This window comes from Rosa rugosa, chromosome 4 (genome assembly GCF_958449725.1).
Source record: "Rosa rugosa chromosome 4, drRosRugo1.1, whole genome shotgun sequence".
Classification (NCBI taxonomy): domain Eukaryota; kingdom Viridiplantae; phylum Streptophyta; class Magnoliopsida; order Rosales; family Rosaceae; genus Rosa; species Rosa rugosa.
Window position 1 is genome coordinate 46,961,724 of NC_084823.1, and position 22,857 is coordinate 46,984,580.

Sequence of the window (22,857 nt, forward strand, 5' to 3'; positions counted from 1 at the left end):
GGCGCCCTCAATCAGATTCGCCATACCGGCCAGGATCACTAAGCAGATCGGTGAGTAGTACACCACCTCAATCAGTCTAGCAATCCGGATGTGTTACTACATAGCTAACAATCTCCACCAACCGTAACCATGTACCAATATAATTAGAACCATACTTCACCAGATCAAAAGGTTAATATCACAAGGATGGAGAATGCACTACAGGATACCATCTCAGAATTTCAGAATCTCTACACCAGACACGTATTGTTGCTACATTACAGACCAAGACCAATCCTAGCCACATATTCAATTGTACATCACAGTAGCTTCATATTTATGTGATAATTTGTTCTCTAGCTGATAGTTCTTAATTTACTCTATTGTTGTATAAAGAGATCCCTACTGTACAAAGCAAGCAAGGCAAAATATAATTCAATTCTCAGAGATCTTTGTCTTCTTAATTTTCTGTACAGTATACTTAGACGAGAAGCAGCACCGCACGGTAATAATCTCCGTGGCCTAGTTCAACCCCTTCAAGAGACAACACTTCTTACTATCATTCTATTGAGAGACAACACTTCTTACTATCATTCTAATGAATGTTCGTCGGTGAGCCATGGTCTGTTGGTCGTGAGATTTGAACTCATGACCTCTATAGCCTAACTAACATTGTGGAGGTCATGAGTTCAAATCTCACTGACATCAAGGATGAGGTGGGGTCGTGGGGAGTTACATTGTCGTCCAGAATATTAAAAAAAAAAGAAAAAAAAAATGTTCTACATCAATTACCTTTTTCTGATACTTTACATTGTCTGCTCGCAGCTCTGCTGCCAAGAGGAAAAGAGGAGAGAAGAAGAAAGGCAAGCAGAGGTCGGACGTATGGGATCACTTCACGAAGGAGGATCATCCTTTAATTGAGACTATCGATGAAGTGGAGAAAGTGGTTGGCCATACTAAGAGAGCTCAATGTAAGTACTGTCCGACTCATTTGGCATGCAATTCATATGAAAATGGTACATCTTCTCTTAGGAAACACATTGAGATAGTGTGTAAGGGATACCCTGGTAGAGTGAATGTAGAATCCGGCCAACAGGTTTTGACTAGTGATGGTAGAAGAGGTCAGAGTAGTTTGGTTAGTGTGAATTGGTCACAAGATAATTGTGTGGAAGCTGCAACTCATATGATAGTTGTCGATGAACTTGCATTTAGTTTCATTGAAAAACCGGGTTTTAGGTATTTTTGCAGTGTTGATGTGCCCTTGTTTAAAGTTCCATGTAGGAAAGTCATAGTCAAAACCTTTCTAGGCATGTATGATGCCAAGAAGGAGGAGTTGAGGAGGGAATTGAAGTCTCACTGTGTGTGTTTGACAACGGACACTTGGACTTCTTGCCAGAATATAAACTACATGGTAATTACTGCCCATTTTATTGATCGGGGATGACAGATGCACAAAAGAGTGCTTGCTTTTTGTGTGGTTCCAAACCACCATGGTGTAACCATAGGAAAAATCTTGGAGAAGTGTTTGGTTGATTGGTCAATAGAGAGGGTTTTAACAATTTCTGTTGACAATGCCTCTGCCAATAAGCATGCCATTGATTACCTTAGGAAGAAAATGTGCAATTGGGACATAAAACCGATTTGTGGAGGTAAGTTTATGCATGTGAGATGTTTGGCTCACATTGTAAACCTAATTGTGAGGAGTGGACTGAATATGATGGAGAGGTCAGCGGTTAGCATAAGGAATGCTGTGAGATACGTTAGAAGTTCGGGTGCAAGGTTGGATGAATTTAAAAGCTGTGTAGAGCAGGAGAAAGTTGGATGCAATAAATTTTGCATCTTAGATGTTCCAACAAGGTGGAATTCCACCTTTCTTATGTTGGACACAGCTTTGGAGTTAAAAAAAGCATTTGAAAGATTGAAGGATGAGGAGGATTCAAGGTACAAAAGCTACTTTGATGAAGAAGAAGAAGTTAAAGATGATGATGAAACTGAAAATCAGAGTAAGAAGAAAGTGCCTGTAAAAAGGATAGGGCCACCAAGTGATGCAGATTGGGACAATGCAGCAGTTTTTGTGAAGTTCTTGAAAGTCTTCTACGATGTGACCCTTAATGTTAGTGCTTCACTTACCCCCACTGCACACAAGGCATTCCATGATATTGTTACTATTGAAGCAAAGCTTGAAGATCTCAGTTCTATTGGGGTAGGGCCTGATTCAAGTGAAGCAGACCAAGTCTTGTACAACATGGCAGTCAAGATGAAGGCCAAATATTCCAAGTATTTTGGGAACTTAAATGACCTGAACCAACTCTTCCTAGTTGCTTTGGTCTTAGATCCTAGGTATAAATTGAGAAACATTAGTTGGTTGTGTGATACAATGCTGAATTTGTGTGATTGGGAGATCAAGAAGAAATGTGATGAAGTAAAGCAGCTTGTGGTAGACTTGTGTGACTTGTATGAGCAGTCTAATGGTGCACATAGTGGACAGACCAAGACCAAAGGTAAAGATCCAAGTACTAGTACAGCAACTACTAGTAAGACTAGAAGCAAAGCAAGGATTCTTAGTGGGAAGAGGGCTGTTATGCAAGAAGACTGGAATAGGCAGCTTGAACAGAATAACGATGTTGTGGTGGGACATGAAGTTGATAGATATTTGCTGGACCCTATAGAAAAACCTGCTGAAAATGATGATTGGAAGATTTTGGATTGGTGGAAGCTGAATGGAGGTAAATATCCCAACTTGCAATCATTGGCTAGAGATGTATTAGCCATACAAGTGTCTACAGTTGCGAGTGAGTCAAGTTTCAGCACTGGGAGAAGGGTAATAGATCCATACAGAAGCTCTTTAAACCCAAAAACAGTTGAAAAATTGATATGTCTACAAAATTAGTTGAAGTCTGATGCTATTATGGGGTTGGAGTACATTCCAACTATGGAGGAAATGGAGTCATACGAACAGATTGAAGCTGGTATGTATTTTTGATGTTTTTAGTTTACTGTTTTTGAATCTGGTACAACAACTTTGGGCAATTTATATGAGATTGACTGTTTTGAGTTTTGACATCGTGCAGACCATGAAAAAGAGGATAGAGAGAAAGCTGAGAAAGCCAAGAATGATATTGCTGCTGCATCTATATCTGCCCCAAGTGGCAAAACAACCAAGAGTTCTGAGGCTTCGGCTTCTGCCCCTACAACCAAGAAGAAAAGGCATAAAAAATGATGCAATTCATCAACAATCAAGGATGCATAAAGGTCTGAACATTTTTGCTTCATTTGAAGTTCAATTTTTTTTTTTAAATTATCCTAATATCATTGATTTCAGATTTGTTATTTTGTATGCAGATTTGGTATTGAATCTATTGATGGAAGGCTAGAAGCCTTGTTGCATTGATGAAGAGGAACTGAGGAAGCCATGCTGGAAATGTTTGATTGTTTGCAGTAATGCACATTTGATGAAATATTGATCATTCATGAACTTTTTCAATTTTAGTTGGTTTGTTTCAGTTTGTTTCAATTTTAGTTGGTTTGTTTCAGTTTGTTTCAATTTTAGTTGGTTTGTTTCAGTTTGTTTCAATTTTAGTTGGTTTGTTTCATTTTAGTTGGTTTGTTTCAGTATTTTAGTTTGCTGCAAATTGATGCAGTTTCAATATTTTGTGTGTTTGATGGTTTAATGCTTTGATCAGTTTCATGCTTTGAGAGTTTGGGAGTTTGCTAGAAATTTCTAATTTGTTATGTTGATGTTGATTGTTGAGTTTTATGAGTGAATGGTATTTGCAATATTGAATCATTTGAATGTATGTATGGAAATCAGGAAAACTGGAAGCTGCAGACTAGAAAATGCTGAAAAACAGTTTTTCTGTATGGAAAAACCGAGGAACCGAACTTGGAACCGAAAACTGAAAAACCTTCACAGGACCCGAACTGATCTTGGAACCGAAAAATCGAGAAACCGACCCGAATATGGTCGGTTCGGTTCTATATCGGTTCTTGATAAAAAAAAACAGCATACCCGAACCGATTATGTCATCTCGGTTCCGGTTCCGGTTTCTGGACTTGAAAGTGTAGAACCGACTCAGGCCAGCCCTATAATTCATTATGTATAGTTGGTCCAGATATAAGAGAAAATTGTCCGTACAGTACCTGACATTTTTGCCTCCTTATAGATTTCGGTACCTCACATTTGAAAAATATCAATACGGTACCTCAGGTTCTCTCCTTGACCGAAGATAGGTACTTAGAGCCGTTAGCTCCGTTACGGAGCTTACCATTTGACAATTTTTGAAGAGTATTTTTGTCCTTTCATATTTTAAAACTTTTTTGTCTTTAATCATTCACCCCCCCCCCCCCCCCCCCAAAGCACGACGCCAGCACGCGAGTTCTCTAACTGCCACTCCATGGAGGCTCCGGACTCGCCGTCGGGAAGTACCTATGGTCCAACTCCTCCACCGCCCAAGAGCGCGATCTTTCTTCTCCATCTCTGTTCACCAGATGCCGACGACTTTCGGCGACATTGATTTCCAGGTCCTGTGTCACGCCGCCCTTGACGGCGCATGGGAGTTCCCGGATTGCACCTTAATCTCCGGTGATGCTACGGCGACATTCAAGCTTGCTTCTTCTTCTTTTGCTGTCTTAGTCATTCTTTGTTCTGCAGCAATAGTAGTGAAGAAATGGTTCCTATATTTTGCTGAAAAAGCACAAGTCTTGATCAAGGTTATGCAAGAATTGAAGGATTTTGATTCAAGAAGTTGGTTTTTTGTTGCAAAAGGTGAAGTGGTTTCTTATGGGTTTTGTTGTTTGTATTAGAAAAAAGCTTCAGATTTGACATATTCAACATGACACTTTGAACGATCTGGGTCTTCGTCTTTCTTCCTTTATGTTTGCTTTTTGAACGATCTGGGTATTCAACATGGCACAAATCACTGCTGCTCTTATTTTGATTGAGTCCCCCATTTGATTTCATCTTCTTGTTTTGATTCTTTAATTTTTCACAGCGTTTTACTCCATTTGTTTCATATGATAAATCAAAGGAAATTAATAATGGAGAATCAGCTCTTAAAGAGTGAATCATTCTCTTAAGGGAGAGGATCCTCTCCTGAGCAACTTAATGACCTGATCTACCTGAGCTTTCTACGAGATGACGACACGTGTAAAAACATCATCTAACGGTTTACATAGTGCCACATTGACTTTCCCAACTCTTCTCTCTCTCTAACCCATAGAACCATTGGCGAAACCATAGCCTCATCCTCACTGATGCTCCAATCCTTAGCTTTAGCTTCCTTAATATCATCACCGGATTCCGACTTCGCATCCGATTCCAAATCGTTGTTCATTATAGAAATCATTGTCCAAATCGTTGTTCTGGGACTAGGTGTTCAAAATGATGGGTTTCTTCCCTGTAAAATTTCATCAACTAATACCTGGGTACTGGGTATGAATGACCCATTGCAATTTTCAATTAATACTGAATTATCTGGGCTTGTTTTTCATCCCTCGAATTTGGGGATCTGCATTTTAGATTGATTTGTTCAATAGGAGGAGTTGTTTGGACTTTTGGAGCCAGAGTAGATAGCGGATTTTGGAGTGGCTAAGGTACGTGGTTGATGCAACTGGAAAAGGGGCTAAATCCATGTCGGTCATTGCCGGTTCTTGTGGTTACATTGCTCCAGGTTAGTGATTGAATTGCTCATTGGCCTACTTCTTCAATTTTTGTTTTTAACATCACTTTTATTCAAATATGGGATTGCCTTGAATTAAGTTCATGTTATATACCCATGTTCTTGTAGAAAGTTCAGATTTTGAACCTGAGATGGGGAATATTATATGAAATGGAAATTTTTTGAATTCTGGCATTTATGATCAAACCCCCTGAGCAATTCTACTTTCATGAATGGTGACATGTCCAGCAATTATACGTATGCCTTTTTTTAGTAATGCAATTTTACTTGTGCACGTTTATGCTTATACATGAAAAGCTGAGAAAATATGATTGCGTTTTTTTATTAATGCAATTTTACTTGTGCACGTTTATAATATCAATTACATTGGAACAACTCAATGCAGATGGCTTACAATGAAGAGGAATTGGAAGAGTGAGCTTTTTTGGATTGATTCATGCTTGATGATGATCATAAGTACCACTCAGGCTTATACTTGCAATGCGTTTTCTTCTTTAATTTTGAAGCAGCCCAGTTTGAAGATTTCCTCCAGTTGTCCCAAACTGAAGGTAAAATGGTTTGTGAATGGACCCCAGAGCATTGTGTAAATTTTGTTTTTCAAATAAGCTATTTTGGATTGGTGGACTCAAAACAGTTTGTATTGAACAACAGGGTTAGATATGAGTGCTGCAGTTCTGAAGAATTTGAAAGCATCAGAAGTTGCTGGTGGAGCCAAGGAAGTATGCAGAGAAGCCAGCCAAGTTTGTGAGTCCAAAATGCAGCCCCCACTTCATCCAGCAGCCTCGTTGAATCAGCTTACCTCTTATGTAGTTTAGCTAATGGCAAAACCAAAGTACTTGTCATGTATAGTTCCGTGGTGGAGTAAAAGAGATGTTAGCCGTGATCTTTTCATGGCTGGTACTTCGAAGTTTCTTTGTTTTTGTTTATAAAGGATACTCGACAAACCTTACTTTTATGTAATTAATCATGTTGAAGATAAATAGATTTTCTTTTCACCATTCTCAGTTCATTTGATCTTGTTTATAGTCAGCAAGTATTCAATATGAACAAAAGCAATGAAAAGAGTGCCAAATCAGAGATAAACCAATTTGGAAGTCATTTTGGTATTCTATATATGTAACCCAGAAATTGGTAACAGAATGACTAATAGTTGTCAATAGCAAGTACAAGGCTGCACATTTGCCCTCTCTTAAAAAAACAAAACAGTAAGCTGCAGAATTGCCTTCTCCATTTCTTACAAAAACTATACAGAAGCCACTGCACAATTGCCTTCTCCATTTTTAATAAAAACTGTACAAAAGCTACACAATTGCCCTTTTTGTTTCTTATAAAAACAAAACATAAGCCTGCAACTTCGTTTCTTATAAAAACAAAACATAAGCCTGCAACTCTTCTCTTAACAAAACAAAACAGAATGATGCACAAGCAATTTCGTCCCCAGAAATTGAACCCATCAATTGAATCCCAAGCAATTTCGTCCCATCAATTCAATCGCAACCAATCCCAGAAGGAAATGAGCAACCACCAAAACTCATAAGAACGAGTCAAAAAACTTAATAGAGAGAGTCTATAGAACTTGGTTGTGATTGAGATCTCTATAATGAACAACGATTTGGAATCAGATGCGAAGTCGGAATCCGGTGATGACATTAAGGAAGCTAAAGCTAAGGACGGGAGCATCAGTGAGGATGAGGCTATGGTTTCGCCAATGGTTCTATGGGTTAGAGAGAGAGAGAAGAGTTGGGAGAGTCAATGTGGCACTATGTAAACCGTTAGATGATGTTTTTACATGTGTCGTCATCTCGTAGAAAGCTCAGGTAGCTCAGGTCATTAAGTTGCCCAGGAGAGGATCCTCTCCCTTCTCTTAAAGACCCTATCAATTTAGGGTTTAGGGTTTAGGATCAAGCGGCGTTCTGATGGTTCGATAGAGCGGTATAAAGCACGATTAGTGACAAATGGTTTCCATCAACGTGAAGGTGTTGATTATGGTGAGACTTTCAGTCCCGTTGTTAAGCATTCCACCATACGACTTATTCTTGCCATTGCTGTCAATTTTGGGTGGTCTGTTAAACAGTTAGATGTTCAAAACGCCTTTCTCCATGGATTTCTCACTGAGGATGTATACATGAAACAACCTACTGGATTTGTTGATGCTCAGTTCCCTCATTTTGTTTGCAAATTAAACAGGTCATTATATGGCCTAAAACAGGCACCACATGCATGGTTTTCTTGCTTCTCCTCCTACCTTGAAGAACTTGGTTTTGTGTCTTCCATGGCTGACTCTTCCCTATTTGTCTACCATTCTGGAACTGTCATAATTTATTTATTAATCTATTTTGATGATATTCTGATCACGGGCAATAATTCATCTTCTATTGCTACACTTATTACTCGTTTGGGCAAACTATTCTCTATGAAGGATCTAGGCAATCTGCATTATTTTTTGGGTATTGAAGTTCAACGTTCTGCTGCTGGTCTCTCTCTCACTCAATCTAAATATGCTCTTGATCTCTTACGCCGCACAGATATGATTGCTGCCAAACCCTTTCCCACTCCAGCTGTTAGTGGTAAACGTTTGAGTATTAATGATGGTGATGCCTTATCTGATCCTACTGTTTTCCGAAGTGTTGTCGGAGCTCTTCAATACCTCACAATCACACGTCCAGATATTGCCTTTGCTGTTAATCAAGTATGTCAATTTTTACATAAGCCCACTACCACATATTGGGTTGCAGTAAAGCGTATTCTCAGGTACATCAAGAAAACTCACAATCATGGTCTCCTTTATCGTCCTGGTTCTTTCAATATAAATGCTTTCTCTGATGCAGACTATGTTGGAGATCCGGATGACCGAATATCTACCGGTGGCTCTTGCATCTATTTGGGTCCTAATCTAATCTCTTGGTCTTCTAAGAAACAAGGAGGTGTCTCTTGATCAAGCACAGAAGCTGAATATCGTCAGCTAGCTTATACGGGAGCAACCATTTCATGGTTTCGACATCTCTTCAAAGACCTCAAATTGCCTCTCTCCTGTCCAACTTTATGGTGTGACAATATCAGCGCTCTTTCTCTCGCATCTAATCCAGTATTTCACAGCCGTACTCGCCATGTGGAGGTCAATTATCACTATGTCCGTGAAAATGTGGTTCGTCGTGAGCTTACAGTTCGCTATCTCTGCACAACTGATATGATTGCAGATCTATTTACCAAAGGTTTGCCTTCCGCTAGATTCTCTTCTCTAGTTCTCAAGCTTCCAGTTCGTGCATGCCCCGTCAGCTTGTGGGGAGGTGATAAATCAAAGGAAATTAATAATGGAGAATCAGCTCTTAAAGAGTGAATCATTCTCTTAAAGACCCTATCAATGTCTTTATTTCCTTTTGTCTTAATTAGCTTGATTCTAGCTCTCTGATTTTGTAACTGTTACTATCATTGAATCACACATTCATTGTATATGGACCCAACTGTAATATAAATAGAAAAACAATCTCACGTTTGAGGTATGCAATCCAATTCCAAAATCATTGTCTTTCATCATAAACACTCAAATCTGTTTCTGCTTTATTCTTTTGAAATCTGATTTGAATCCATCTTTCCCCTGAAATCATCATTCTAACCATCAGGTAGCCATTGTTTTTGTAAACCCCTAATGCCAGCACAGAAATTCAGAGTCAATACCAATAACCAAATGAGCCAAAACCAAGAAGACGAACTCATGACAAACACGAAAGTACCAAATCCTGATAAAGTTGAAAACTTTCATGAATTTAATGGCAAAGTTCACAATTGAGCTTCAAGCAACAAGCACAACTCTATTTTGGCTTCTGTGGGCGTGGTGATGGTGGCTGTAGGTGATCTAATGGCGGCGGTAGTGGTTGAGGAGGAGGGGGTGATGGGATGCGATGCGGGTGCAGAGGAGATCATGATCACTACCATTAATTTACTACCATTGGGGATGTGGCTGGAATTAGTGAGGATGAAGACATAAAATGACGAAAATACCCTTAAAAAATTGCTAGCTGGCAACTTCCGTAACGGAGATAATGACTATATATACCAATCCTCGGTCGAGTAGAGAACCTGAGGTGCCGTATTGATATTTTCTAAATGTGAGCTACCGAAATTTATAAGGAGGCAAACGTTAGGCACCGTACAGACTATTTTCCCCAGATATAATTTTAAAGGGCCTAATTGTAAACCCGATATATGATGTTCACACGGTATCTCTTATAACTGTAACCACGCCGATAGTGTCGGATGTGCAATATTACAACATTTCAGTATCAGATCCAATCATTTGAGTTTGATAGAGAAAACATGAAGATCAAATAATTTGTAGTTGAACGGATCCATGCGAAACAGTGTCACCAACACAATCACCAATTGCGAATTTGCGATCTTCTTCCCTGCACTACGATCATGATATGATATCCTGATAATAGCTCGCAAGTCGCAAATTTATTAATATAATCATGAGCAGCACTTACATATGGGGATCACACATCGATGTAATACTTTACCTTGCACGCTATTCTTTTACATAAAACTCCATCATTTTAAACTTTTGCTGCAGATTAATCATCTATGAAAAGTAAGTATGATCCATGTACGGTGAAACATGTCATACAAGAATTACTTGCTGATTACATCTCACTTGCTCTTATCGCCATCCTTGCATTTTATCTTACACGGATTATCCTTGCTCTTGTGCCCTGCCGCCTTTTCTTTCAATATATTTCCAGTCTTTTCAGCCACGCAGTGAGCCTGGCTTTTGGCCTTGGCCAACTTCTGATCCAGGTAGTAGGTCTGGGTTTGGCTATAGGATTGAGTCTCGGTTTCGGCTATGGTGTCGTCTGAGTTCTGTCCATAGTGACGAGTCTGGCTGACGGTTACTGTAAAACTGGCCAGGCGCGCCCTACCCCCCACCCCCCGACTCTCTTTGTCTCTAACAGGTTTGTAGCTCTGCAATGAGGCCATGGAAAGTGAGAGAGTAGTGTTCTTACTAGCTTTCTGTGACTCTCTTGTGGTTGCTTTGTCGTGTGATCGATCTTGCATTTTATATAGGCAATGATTTGGCCTTTTTTCTTTTTCTTTTTCATTTCTCGATGGTTAATGGCATTGTCTACTCACTACTACACAGAAATACATTAATGGCGTTTGAAAAACGTCATTAAATGTATTTCATGGCGTTTTTCAACGTCATCCCCAGACGCCGTAAATACTGACGCCGTCTTTTCCTAAACAGATTAATGGCGTTTTCAAAACGCCATCAAATGTATTCCATGGCGTTTTCAAAACGCCATCAAATTTTATTCCATGGCGTTTTCAAAACGCCATCAAATGTATTCCATGACGTTTTGAAAACGTCATCAAATGTATTCTATAACATTTTCAAAACGTCATAAAATGTATTCCATGGCGTTTTGAAAACGCCATCAAATTTTATTCCATGACGTTTTGAAAACGCCATCAAATGTATTCCATGACGTTTTGAAAACGCCATTAAATTTTTTTCGCTTTTCAAAAAAAAAATTATATATATTGATTTTTTGATTAATTGCAAAAAATCAATTGTCCTATTGGCAAAAAATATTACACATTACAATGACAAAATTCTAATGCTATGTACATTTGAATTAATAAAAGATAAAATACCCACTCTACAATACTCCATAATGCAAATTTTATTGTTCCTCTACAAATTCACACATATGTTAGCTAAGATAAAAAAAGACAGAAAGATAACAAAAGGGTAGCTGGGTAGCTAAACCACAGTATATGGAAGTGATGGAGATTAGCAACTGCTGCGTTATTATCTATATCAATTCCATCATGGCTGCATGCAAGTCATTCTCTGAACTGCAAAAATGATAAAAGAGAAGAATTACAGAACTTGTCAATGTTAATTTTACTTAAAAAGAGGTAACATGCACTGCTATTTCATAAGTCCAAAGTATTGTCTTAAAAGTATATGTCCAGAATATTTCTAAGTGTTAATAATGAATACCAGTAACAAAAATGATAAGAGCCAACCTCAGACAATCTTCAGGAATCATATATTGTTAAAGGATGTACATCATCAACAACCTGTATCAAGAAAAATGCAGAGTTAGTCACCCAACAAAAAAATTAAATGCATTATTTCATTATACACTTCTATTCCTCGACTACAAAGAATTGTATGATTTCATATCAAAATCATCATATAAGTAAACAAGCAAATATGTATAGATATGGCTACGTATCAAATGCCATACAATGAGAAAGGATCATATTAATCCTGCTGAAAAACATGAAAACAGAGAAACAAGCACGTAACAAGCACATATAGAAAGAGCTAATTTAAAGAATAACAAATAACATCTTTAGACAAAGAGCTTTATCAAACAAGATTAACATGATATTTCAATAAGTAAAAATGTGGTAGCGAAGTTGCTTTCTGCTACATTGACAATGGGTTGCCTGGCAAACTTACAAATTTTCAGAGGATATCACAAAACGGAAATCAAATAAGCAATTGGCATGAGCTAAGATATACAAATCTTAGTCTCTACCATAAGAAGTGTTAACGTTAAGATCCGTGGGGATCCTAGTTAGCTATAAATAAAGAGAGAGAGAGATTTGACACAAGATGTATAGTGGTTCGCCTCCGCATGAGCGGGAGACTACGTCCACTTGAAAGCTATACTAGTGTGTCGAGCCTTGCGGCCTAACAAGATTACAAGAGATGTAATGAATGTGTTGAGTTGTGGGAGGAGGCATTCCTTTTATAGATCAAGGAAGCCATCTCCTCTACTTATTCTTCGATGTGGGACAAGCAAAGTTACTATTCTAGTCTATTTAACATGTAGAAAGCTATGTTGTGGTGCCATCTTGGCAAGGGCGGGAAGGTGGCTTCCCGGTGGCGGATTTGCGACTTCCGGATACCGCCGCGTAGCCTGAACATAGGGCTACACGATGTATGTCTCGGTTGGGCCTTGCCATGTCTTGTGGATGTCCCAAAGTGGGTGTTACTTATGCTTGGTGACGTAGTAAATACTCCATATTATTGGAGGTATGTACAAGTCCCCGAAGTCCCCGAGTAAGAGGAGCTTCTTGGTTGGGGAGTTCAAATCATAAAGTCATCAAGCATAAGTAACCGGGCGGTACGGAACCCCTACAAGTCCCCTAACTCCGTAAGCAAGAAGGGACTCGTTAACCTGCACAACAAAAACAAAAAGCAGGCATACGTAGAATGCGCGTTGCATTGGGCAACAAATGTGAGTTGCATTGATATGCGTTGGCATATATAAACGTATGAGGTGCGTGATACATGTTGATGTATACACACGAATGGCGCCGAGTACGATCGATTATGACGTACAAACTCGAGAGCGCGTATGGCCGTGTGAGCATATGGAGTGCATATGATAAATGGAAGTTGTATGAGCGCTGCGAAGGTAAGCGTTGGTTTGGTTGTCGCTTGTATTAATGGAACGCGAAAAGAATTTGATTTGTCGCTGGCGACAAATGGTAGAAAAATTCCATGTTCCATTAACGTGTGGTGGGATGAGCGGAAGCTCAATGGGATGCCGAGAAGGCATGAGCGGGAAGCTCGGGGATTGCCGGGAAGGCATGAGCGGGAAGCTCGTGAGCGGAAGCTCAATGGGGTGCCGGGAAGGCATGAGCGGGAAGCTCGTGAGCGGAAGCTCAATGGGGTGCCGGGAAGGCATGAGCGGGAAGCTCGTGAGCGGAAGCTCAATGGGGTGCCGGGAAGGCATGAGCGGGAAGCTCGTGAGCGGAAGCTCAATGGGGTGGGCCCCTGCTAGGCCCCGCTAGAGAGTCCCCGACTCCCCAGCCATGTTTGTTGAGGGGGAGCTGCACGGAGCAGAGGGTGTTGGGAAGCGATCCCAATCTTTGGTACCCAAGCGTCGGGGTTAACTGCCGGATCAATGGCTGCCGTAGGTTGTGTTAACTAGTCCCTTGCTGCCGGATCAATGACTATTATGAGGCGTTGCCTGACCGCTTGGCGGTTTTGGTCGTAGACCGTGGATGTGTACAGTATGTATTTGCATGAAAAAAAAAATGACAAACACATAGAGCAAGCATGTACAAGTAGTAAAGTGGCCAAGAGCATGTCGTAGACATGCGTAAGGGTCATGGAGACATGTATAGACATAGCAATAGCTCTAAGTGCAAGAGCGTAAGAGATAAGATGTAGTTACTTATCTCGTGGCAATTTGGAGGCTAGCGGAGTTTGGCCGAGCGTGACGCTCCATTGCATTGTGGCGGATAAAGTAGTCCGATAATGTCCGCCAACGCGTAGTTGCGGTTGAATGCTCAATAGAAATAGTTGAATTTCCTTGAAACAAAATAGATGATTAATATGTGGATTTGTAAAATCGACATAAATAATTTGCATATGTACTTTGATAAGATTGTAAGCAAAGTGATGTATTAATTTAAGCTAAGTGTAGCATGCGAATCTCTGATATAAGTGGTAGCCAAATACATACCAAAGGCTCGGTATTGCAATTATACTTCTCACTGACAAATTATCATGTGCAGCGACATAGCCGCTTTTCCAACACGAGTAATTAAGTAATTAAGTACATATGTGGCGGGTATTGGCCATGCTGGAGTAATTAAGTACATATGTGGCTATGTGTGTACTTGTTTGCATAAATAATTATATCATGTATATAATTGAAAGATATACATGAGTGAAAGATATATCATTGCACATAAGCAGTGGCCCTGATCTTGAAACGATGTATCATGTATATAAGTGAAAGATATACATGATGATATGAAAGAAGTAGAGAACACATGCCTAGCAGGTCACATCCTAAGGGTAGTTGGACACGTGGTGTCTGGAACACCCCATATATATGTATATGTCTCTTTATTTATATGTAAACATGGCAAGAGGCAAGATTCCCAGCAGGTGGCAGGGTACTTATACAAAACAGCCCATGTTCAAATAAGTGACGTGTGCTGTAGGTGTGTGGTTGTGGCTCTTTTAACAAAAGCGTAGCCGACAGTGTGCACATGCCAGTAATTAAGAATAGCATGATATATGTGGATAAACAATTATGCTATCTCATACTGCAGATATGTTCGAAGAGCAGTAACCACAGAGACATTCAAAGCGTTGAGGTGTTATGAACTGGAGCCAAATGTCAATTGAAGGCACTTATCTGGATTTGGAGATTGCTGGATAGAAGTTGTGTCAGTGGCCGGATGTGAAGATCGTTTGGTGTGCAGATCCTCTCCGTGGGTGTCCAGATCAAGTGGAGGCTGCCCAGCGGTGAAGCTTTCCGGCGGGGAAGCTCAGCGGTGAAGCGTTGGTTTGCTCTGCAATTTGGCGGAGGTTTCCCGGCGGAACTGGGGTGCAGCGGTGTGCCGCCGCTGAGGATAGCTAGCGGAAGGCTCGTTGGTGGACAGGGTTGTCGCTGACGGAGCACCGGGCTGTGCTCGCTGGAGGAAGAGAAGCTTGTCAGCGGAAGAGCTTGTCAGCTGAGGTGGAGCTTGAGGCCGGCGGAGACGCAAGTTGGGCGGAGCGGAGGAGTTGCAGCTGGCGGAGGTTTTTGCCGCTGGTATATCCTAGCGGTGTCTGCCGGTTGGCGGAGCGGAGAGTCGGTGGAGACCTGGAACGGACCGCAAGTTGCTCTATAATAGGTTGGCGGCGCACAGTCCGGCGGAGACGGCAATGTTGTTTGCTAGCGGCGGAGGCTCAGTGCCGGCAGAGATGGCTAGCGGCGGTCCCGGAACTCAACGGAGGCCGGCGGAGGTTAGTCTAGCGGTTTCTCCTTGTGGGGTTGTGGCTTGGCGGAGATGGAAGATGCAGCTGGTCGGAGCGACTGGGGGTCGGGCGGTGAAGTTGCAGCTGGCGGATCAAAGTCTGGCAGGAAGTTTGAAAACTGGATGGGTGCCCAGAGAAGATATCTGGGTGTCCAGAGAAAATTTGGCCGCCCAGATTTTTTTTTTTTTTTTTTTTTTTTTTGGAGTCAGCGTTGACCTTCATGGGTTGGGCGTTGACCAACCTTGACTGGTGCTGACCGAAAGTGTGACCAAGCCTGATGGGCGTTGACCAACCCCGCCGGGCGTTGACCAACCTCGCCGGGCGTTGACCAAGCTTTGACCGCCCCAATGTTGGTGTTTCTGCAAGTTTTGACCACTCCATGGGCGTTGACTAACTCTGCTGGGCGTTGACCACGTGTTGACCAGCCTGCAAGGTGCAAATTTCTGCACACTCTGCTCTAGTTGCCGCCAAGAAACATTAATTCAAACATAAACTCAAAGAAGGAAGGAATTTCTTCAAACTCCGCTGAGCAGACTTAGCTCATGGTAGGTGACGAAGCCATTGTGTTGGCTTCCCACAAACGGCGCCAATGTTAACGTTAAGATCCTTGGGGATCCTAGTTAGCTATAAATAAAGAGAGAGAGAGATTTGACACAAGATGTATAGTGGTTCGCCTCCGCATGAGCGGGAGACTACGTCCACTTGAAAGCTATACTAGTGTGTCGAGCCTTGCGGCCTAACAAGATTACAAGAGATGTAATGAATGTGTTGAGTTGTGGGAGGAGGCATTCCTTTTATAGATCAAGGAAGCCATCTCCTCTACTTATTCTTCGATGTGGGACAAGCAAAGTTACTATTCTAGTCTATTTAACATGTAGAAAGCTATGTTGTGGTGCCATCTTGGCAAGGGCGGGAAGGTGGCTTCCCGGTGGCGGATTTGCGACTTCCGGATACCGCCGCGTAGCCTGAACATAGGGCTACACGATGTATGTCTCGGTTGGGCCTTGCCATGTCTTGTGGATGTCCCAAAGTGGGTGTTACTTATGCTTGGTGACGTAGTAAATACTCCATATTATTGGAGGTATGTACAAGAAGCATTCAGAAAAACAATTACCTCACGTATTTGCCGTACGTAGAAGTCCATGAGGGATGGGCATTGCCCTTTTTCGTGTTGAATATCTATAGCAAGTCGAGAGAAGGAGGTTGCCAAGCACTTTGAACACCTACTTTTGGAATATCTTCTGGAAATCCCTCTAGGAAAATTATCTTCATCATCTTGATGGTTTCTCTTCCTAGAACAAGCTCCCCTCATGGTGAAAATCTGGTAATCAATGACTCAAGATATACCTAGAAACTGCAGCAGAACAATACTTTAACCACACAATTACCAAACTTGAAAATACACCAGTAGAGAGTACAGAAGATAAGTAAGTATCCAGTACAATCAATTCACCCAAAACTCTACTATAATCATATTCATTATGATCAGCACTAGAGATTGAAAATATGAATTGGTATTGACAGCCAGTGTCAATCCTTCATAATCCCAATTTCCTTTGAGCAACGCCATATATTCCCACCATTTATCAAATCAACCAGGAATAATTAAAATAAGAACCGCAAGTAAACATTAATTCTATGAATCAGTCGGGCATACAAAGCTTAAAGGAGACATTGTAACCAAACAGAGACATTCTTCTAGTGAGACAATAAGAGATCAAAAGTCCAATATTTGTAAGTGAGTGAAAACAGTGAACTATGTTACAGAGCTTAAAGGAATAGACAAATGCAACATAAAGAAAAATTATCTCTTACTCCATTCCATCCATCAAAAGATTAGCAGCTTTCAAGTCCCTGTGGAAAGTCGTACATGCTTCCACTCAACAAAAATTATGAGAACTAATGTAAGCAGCAGTTGAGCTGAACAGAAACCCTATTTGGTAATATAGAAACTGCACATATAGGAAGCATAATCATGCAGTATTGTTTACCTTGAAAAGGCATTCACAGTGCTATTCCCATGTTGAACTTGTAACTTCTTGGCTTCAAGAGCAAGTTCAAGGTCTTCAGGCCAAGAAAAAGTTATTGGTGGATGACTGAACACATGAGAAGAATGAACTTGCATAACACAAAAACCAAAATGAGAATAAAAACCTAACTTAAACTACTCCGATTTCAATGAAATTATGTAGACACTAAGCTAACACACTAAACCGGACACTGGTAAATTTTTAGGGATTTTGGAGATCATTTGCTATTCTAATTAATTAAAGGAAAACAGAGCACAAAAACCTGTGAAAACAGAAACAAAAGAAATAAACAAGACAACGATTTTGAGGGTTTTTGATTTTGAGAAAACAATCAAACTAGTCAAGTATGGAACTATTGATATACCTGTAAATGGCTTTTTACATGATACATTGTGAAGCCTTCAACCATCATGACGTTTAAGATACCCTTAGGAGTGACTCCTGTTTGTTAAAGTTATTAGTGAATGACAAAAGAAGCTTTGTGATTTACAAACCTACTAAAAGACAGAACTATAACAAGATATAATGATGGAAAAAAGAGTATGATAATTTGTGCTACCCACTTTCACCACCACCAAGCTGGTTGACAGCTTCAACAAAGACCTCATGAAGTTCTTGTGTGCAACGCATTCTAGCTTTGGTTGAAGCTGCAGCGGACACTGGGTCAGGGCTACTAAAAATTTCTCCAAAATCAGGAACTGAACCACAAGTCACAGCATACAGTCATCTACACCAAAATTTGAACTTACTTACAAAACAATTATCACTCAAAATCAGAATATAACAGACACCCACCTCAAAATTTAAAATTACAGAACCCAAAATCCATAATCAACAATCCAAGGACTCCAAGCCAAACCCACTATCAGTAACGATAATTAAGCAAAAGAAGGAAAAAAAAAACAAGATAAATTCAGAAAAAGACCAACTTTGACACAACTTAAAGTGTAACCTTTAGGTAGGAACAGTTTGGCTTTGAGGATTTACAAAAAATTTATTTGTGCAATAATGAAGTTGAAATTTTCCAGAACGAAAGCTGACATATCAGGGTACAACATACTAAAATTTCAAGCTAATCGGAGTTCGAGAAGTAAGGGAAACGATGGATGCAAATAGAATGAACTCTCAGGTTTTAGAAAAACATAGCAGCAGCAAAGTCAAATTAGAAAATCCACCAAAGATTCATTATAAGACCAATTGACAAGAAATCAATTTTGAAACAACTATTGGAATGTCTAGTTCAATATATACAAAGACCAGAGGTTAAATGATTCAAATAGAAGTTCAAATCTCAGCAGAAAGAGAGTAGACTAAAAATTCTGGATCTTTGCCAAAACAGACCAGACTTGAAAGAGAAATCACCCCAGATCACTACATATCGAAATAAGATGAAATTTTCCAGATCCTTTGTTAACTAGCAGAACAGGAACATATCAAAATTTCACGATATTTTGAGATCAGTAAGCACTGCAACAGAAGGCTTAAAGTTAATAGATTGGCAGCTTTCTCAGAAATTTGTACAGGTGTGGTTAGCCTTCAATGAAACTATCACATCTCCACCTTGGCAACAAGGCTTAGCATCCATACCCAAAACCCAAATGAAATTTGCATTCCCTAACTGTAATCTAAGTAAGAAAATCAAGCTATTAACCCCAATTTCACAATTGGTATCCAGAACCCTAAACTCAAAAACTAAGTACAATTTCTCAAAAATCTTCAATCAAATAGATGCATTCACAGGAAATAAACAATATGAGTAATACCCAAGAGAAAAATCGGACCTCAACCTGAGAAATCAATTGTTCTTGGACTCAAGGAGAGGATTTCTCAATGTTCTAAACCTCAAAACACGAAGAAGTGAAATGGAAATTGAGTTGAACCAAGATAATAAGAGATGGTGTTGTTGACCTCAAAGCTTTTAGACGATAGATTGAGACATTTGAGGCTTGAGCTCAGAGTTTTTCTTCAAGTAGCTTAGAGATAATGAGGAGCTGTGTGCGAGAGAGAGGAAAAAAGTAGTGTCGAACAGAACTTTTTTTTTTTTTTTTTTGGTCGAGTATCGAACAGAACTAAAAATTGGAAATAAGATGAGATGGGCTTAAAGCGCGAAATGAAAAGGAATTTGGCCATGGCTTTTAGGACGTTTTCGAACGTCATGGGCTCAAATATTTTTCATGGCGTTTTCAAACGTCATTAAAAAACTATTGGTGACGTTTAGGAAAACGTTATAAATTTTAATGGCGTTTCAAAAACGCCGTTAAAGTTTATGAACTTCTATGGCGTTTGCTAAATGCCACAAGTATAACATAAAAATTTGGTATCAAATAAACAATGACGTTTTAGTAGAAAAACGTCATTGAATATACTTTTCATGACGTTTTTCATAAAATGCCATAAAAAAAATGTCATGAAAAGTACTCTTCCTAGTAGTGACTCTGGAGCTTGGATTCCCTTTGCTTTTCATCTTATCACCCTTTGAATCTGCTTTTTGCAAAGTAGAACCAAAAGTAAGGTACGTTATTGCTTTCCTTCTGGAGAATATGTCCTCTGCATATTGAAAGCACTATGGAGGGACGAAAATTGATCAAACTCCGGAAGCAGGTTGTGACTTGTGAAGGAAGTTGCTCAATGAAGTACAGTAGCCAAACTTAATTGGCTCTTATAATTTGACAATAAGAAATGGAATTGTGTGAGGGTTTATGTCAATGAAATTCAGATTCTAGCTAGCAGTATCGACAGCAACGGTCGAATTTACAGTACTTGTGGAACTTATTTAGTGGATTTTGAAAAAAAGAAAAGCTGTGCCTGATGATAATTCTTTTTTCTCTGATGGATATCTCAAGGAATAAAGGGTGTTTTGATGTTTTGCAAAAGCAGATTCTATAAGGATGATATTGATATACAATGCAGAAAGAATGAAGTCCACTCGGTCCTCCAATGCCTATATAAGAGCTTCAACTGTTGATACTTCAACACCAAGCAAGCGTTCGATCCATAAAGACTTGTGAGATTATTAATATAGTATGGTACATATCAGTATCTCTTACACTCATTTTACATCTATTTGAACAAAAAATTACAATTATTTGAATCAAAATTACAACATTGAGAACAAAAGTTACCATATTCATTTACACTATTTACATATAGTTAAACAAAAATTACAACATTGACAACGAATTTGTTTAAAAACTTGTAACAATGTCGTAGGAGGTGTAATTACCATTATTAGAACTAAAATTACACAAAATATGACTCAACATTATCACTCTGATAACAAATTTGTTGTCACATTTGTAAATGTGTGTATGAGATAATGGTATGTACTATAGAATGGGTAAAGCTATGGTATGTTAACATTTCTCATACATCAACTATTTTTACCACTTTAAGGACTCATGTTACCACTTTGAGGACTAATATTACTATTTTGAGGACTCATATGGTAAACTAAGAAAATTTACCACTTTAAGGACTCATGTTACCACTTTGAGGACTAATATTACGATTTTGAGGACTCATGTGGTAACTAAGAAAATTTACCACTTTAAGGACTCATGTTACCACTTTGAGGACTAATATTACTATTTTGAAGACTCATTTTACCACTTTTAAGGCAATTGTATGCATGTCATACGTTAACATATTGTAGAATTTTCCCTATAGAATTTTCCATGTAAACATGCAGTTCATTCTTTATGACATTTATTTTGATTGGATTTTGCAGAACTAAATGCATGCATGATCAACTATGGGAGTTGAAACCGACCATCAGTGAAATGATCGAAGAGATATATATATATATATGGCTGCAGGTGTTTGTGAAAATAAGGAAATGTATTTTGTAAGTCTATGAAAATAACATTATTTCGTGTTATTATGATAAATATATGAGTTATGATGGTGGGTTATTCTTTATTGGATAAATAAATAGCACGAAAGACACTGTTGTTATTAAAAATTGATCAACATGATATTCTTGAGAAGTCATACATACAAATGATACAATACTTGCTACTTATTGACCACCCACGTACTCTGGCACTAGCTAGCTAGCTAGCAACGATCAAAGACCAAGTACCTTAATCTCAATTGTTTGACCCCTCTCTCAATTGTATACTCTTCTCACCAAATACGTACGTAACACTATCTTGTGCATGCAATCTAGTCATTTGCCTCCTGCCCTCCTCTCCCTCCTCTTCTTGTCTCTATCTTCCCACTATAAGAGCTGGGCGCGAAACATCTTATAGGCACCATTTACTTTATTATTCTTTCTACTGTTATATTTGACATGAAGTTTTCTCCGTTTTTCTAATGGATAGGACTTGGCTGACCAGGTGTGGTTAGCACCTCCTGACCCGGCTTTGGATGCTCCTCTAAGGAGTTTACACGTGTTGTGTCCCTTCTTCCTTTTCTATTTTTATCTTTTTTTTTTTAATTATCAGGCTGTAATATAAAATCCTAAAGCATAGATCTAGCCTTCAACATGCCACATTTTCACCTAACGACTTCCTGTCTAAACGGTTACTTCTCAGGGCGGAATCACTGCTGTTCTAGGCTTTTGGGAAAATAAATCTTAGCTAGATAAATGATAAAATGACATGCAACAACAAAACTTAAACAAATATTTTTCAAACCGAGTACTGGGCTTCATATAGAATCTATTTATTCAAACATAATTACAGCTTAAAACTTCAGAGCCTCATTCTCAGGTAAACAGCTAAGAAGCTGTTTAGCTATCCATAAGGATGAGTTACAGATACTTACTTGAAAGAAAGCACACTACTTCTCACTAGACTGGAAGGAAAGAGCACACTGCTACTATGACATTCCTCTTCGTTGAGAGAAGACTCTTCTGCTCAAGTTCTTAAACTATTCCTCTATTTTTTTGAGAGGAGATTTTTTTTCTTTCGATCCTCTTTTCGAATGCCTTACAAATGAAACCTAAAGCTCCTTATATAGGGAGCGGAACTCAAACCGGAATTCAAAACATAGAAATGTACATAATGACTCCGTGATTTCCTGCTTTCCTGAGGATGTTCACTCTGAACATTGACGAGGTATCTTCCAACATAAGGTCCAGCAATAATGAAGAGAGTTGGAGGAATACGGTCTTCAGAATTATGACTTCCTATCAGACTATGGAATTCATGCCAGTCTGATTCTTTTAGTGCTATAATAGGGACCCTAGCACTTTCTGGATCTTCAAGAAAGTGGATTTTTTCTTTTCTGACAGCACTCTGCTGTGTATGAGTTTCTTCAAACTGTGGTCTAACATTTTCAAAGAGTTCCTCAGCTAATGCAAAGAGCGCTGGGAACATCAGACCACTGCTTCTTTCCTGAAAAGCAAATAGGAGATTATCCAGAATTGCTTTCTGGTGGTAAGCTA

The 22,857-nt window shown here is 39.4% G+C and overlaps 2 long non-coding RNA genes across 15 annotated transcripts; one reads left to right on the forward strand and one right to left on the reverse strand.

Annotated features, from left to right (window-relative positions):
* The first annotated feature begins 5,320 nt into the window (after nt 1-5,320).
* On the forward strand, nt 5,321-6,576 carry LOC133741823 (uncharacterized). The gene is made up of 3 exons (XR_009862159.1): nt 5,321-5,648; nt 6,043-6,205; nt 6,309-6,576. It is a non-coding gene; the product is annotated as an uncharacterized LOC133741823 (long non-coding RNA).
* A 4,683-nt stretch (nt 6,577-11,259) lies between these two features.
* LOC133707143 (uncharacterized) lies at nt 11,260-19,570 on the reverse strand. Of its 14 annotated transcripts, XR_009844949.1 has the most exons (7): nt 19,256-19,569; nt 18,032-18,195; nt 17,833-17,909; nt 17,430-17,556; nt 17,254-17,292; nt 11,688-11,741; nt 11,260-11,513 (listed from the first exon to the last, which is right to left on the reverse strand). It is a non-coding gene; the product is annotated as an uncharacterized LOC133707143 (long non-coding RNA). The 14 variants fall into 14 exon arrangements; XR_009844946.1 differs by having other exon boundaries at nt 17,254-17,556; nt 19,256-19,570; XR_009844937.1 differs by having other exon boundaries at nt 16,553-17,556; nt 19,256-19,570.
* Between the last annotated feature and the right edge of the window lie 3,287 nt (nt 19,571-22,857).